We start from the raw sequence: 2,669 nt of genomic DNA on the forward strand, positions 1-2,669 counted from the left end.
ACTCCACATACTGTTGTGTTGATGTAGCTTATTGTTAAGTAGTGTAGGTGATCTGAATGCCACCAAAGAGTCTAAGCAGCAGGCTCTGCAGAGATGGAAGGAAGGTTCGAACCTCCTACTCTGCTCCTGGACGGATGACTGAGACAAACACCTGAAGGCCCTCCAACGTGAACTTCCTGCTGCTCTTCTTTGTCCAGCTCTTCCAGGAGCTTTTCTTCCATGTGAGACAGAAGACCCTCGCTGTGGTCCAGGCCTGTCAACATTACTGTAGTTAGTCTCAACTGGAAGACATTATAGCTGATAGTAGACTCACTTTACATCAAACAAAACAGTTAAAATTTAACACAGAAGCACCAAATTATACAGTGTATCATAAATATGAAGAGTGCACCGTAACCCATTAACAGTAACTGATCTCTGCTTGGTAGCGATGTTGCTCTTCTTCAAATAAAGAGGACAGACTCATTTTTAAGATATGTGAAGTTTCAAACAAGAGAAAAACAGTAAAATAAGGAAGTAAACAGGTTTGTTGAACGCAGTGAATGAGTAAACCAATATGTCTTTCAGAGGGTTTGGACAGCTGAGCATTCAGATACCAACTGAGTGAGAATCTACACCTGAACCTCAAGTTCACAGTGTACAGAATGAAGAACTATGGGACATCAACACCATAACTGTGAAGGTTGAACAACTAATATTCAAATTAAGGAACCAAAAACCAAAATGAGAGCAGCTTTCATCAGGCACCTGGTATCCTTTTTTCACAAAATGATCTGAATGGTATGGTATAAATTCTTGAAAATTAGTTTCAATTGGTGATCATAAAGTTCTCTGCAATTTTTGTTTAAGTTACATTATTGTCATGAAATAATGCAATGCTGACATTTACAATGAGTCTGCTCTTAAACTTTATCACCACACAATGACAATGTACAAATTACACATATGTAATGTTAACCTTTTGATTAGTTGTGACAGTTGTGATTTTTAACACCCTTTAGAAATGAATGGAAACCAATGGTTGTCTGGAAGGGTTAAAAAAATACATCAATAAAACTAAAACTGCATAACCTCTATTCGAAAATGGTCAGAAAAAAAAAAAGAGCTACAATGAAAAAAACATACAGGTCTGGTTGTTAAGTCAGTCCATTACTTTGGTACTGACTAAAATATCACACATTTCTGGATAAAATTTAGTGTAGACATTCACGATTCCCTGAAGAGGGATTGTAAAAACCTTTCATGGGCCAGAGGACAGACAAATATCTACCCACAGACACACACAGGAAATATATTAAAGTGCATGCTGTCTATAATACACACCACAGCAGCGCCAAATCCTCTCTCAGGCATCAATCAGGCGGCGGCAGCTCGCACAGTGAAGCGGAATGACTATAATGGCCGTCCTGAGCGCTCCCACATTTCGGTCACTCCGCTGACCTTTTCAAGCCACGTAAATGATGGTCAGTGCTATCACACCCTCAGATAGATTACTCTTTCACTTCAATGGACACTGAGGCCCCATCACCACTGCCCCCTTTTCACAGCTTTATACCCAATCATTTCACTTCAATCTGCAGCACAGCCACGACGGCCATGCATCAGGGGAGCTAAGGGGATGACACCAGGGGGAGCTGCCATTGTTACCATATCACCATAACCACTATCAGCAGCAGCCGTCTCCTGGAGTAATGTACTGTCTGGGAACTGTTATTAGCCAGCTGGGAGATGGTAGAAGGTGGCAGTGGTGGTTGGGGTTATGCTGTGTAAATGATAACTGTCTCTAATGACACAGCAACGTTTTACAACTGAGAATAAGAGCTAAACGTAATGAATTACCTTTTCTCCTGCTGTGGCCGTAACACAGTAACATTTTAGTACTCGCTCATTAGTGCTAATTATTGGGAAAAGGTGATTTGTTTTTTGAGAACAGACTGTGCAGACAAGTGCGAACAAGTCGCACAACTTTTTACCTATGTGTCATCCTTTATTCCCCTGATATTTCCCATAGGGCTGCAAAGAACAATCCTTGCATTATTGATTAATCTCTCAGTTACTTTTTTAAAACAATATTTTAGTACTTTTTGGCAGATAGTATCCAAAAATAGCAAAATACTTAAATGATGCAATATACGTGAGGTCAGTTGTCAAACATTAAACTGCAACTTTGGAAAGTTGCTGCCAGTTAAACTTAATAAATAGACATCAAAATGTCTTTCTTTCTTATATTTTTAGTTTTCCAGAAATCTTAGGAGGTTTTACCAATACCCACAATGCTTTACATTCCCTTTATCACTTTCTAGTGTGAACACTAACTAACAACCGCCTTGGATCAGTATGTGGTATGGATTTGTGACACAGTGGAAATGTCTACATGCTATCGCTACCAAAAATAGTGTCAATGGAGGCAAGTCGCAGCTGTTGCCATGCTAACAGTACACTAGCATGGCAACATGTTAACAACGTGTAAGGTTTAGCAGGCATACTTTGTTCACCATCACAGTTAAGCATATCTTAGCATATGACAAGTACAGCTGAGGATGATACAAATATCATTACTTTTTGCAGGGGTTTAGTCATAAACCAAAGTATTGGGCAAATGAAAATTCTGATGTGATGATGGTGATGATATTTTACGTAAAACCATACATATCAACCTGTGTGCGGCA

The sequence above is a fragment of the Morone saxatilis genome, unplaced genomic scaffold (genome assembly GCF_004916995.1).
Source record: "Morone saxatilis isolate NCDOM2014 unplaced genomic scaffold, NCSU_SB_2.0 Contig4, whole genome shotgun sequence".
NCBI classification, from domain to species: Eukaryota; Metazoa; Chordata; class Actinopteri; family Moronidae; genus Morone; species Morone saxatilis.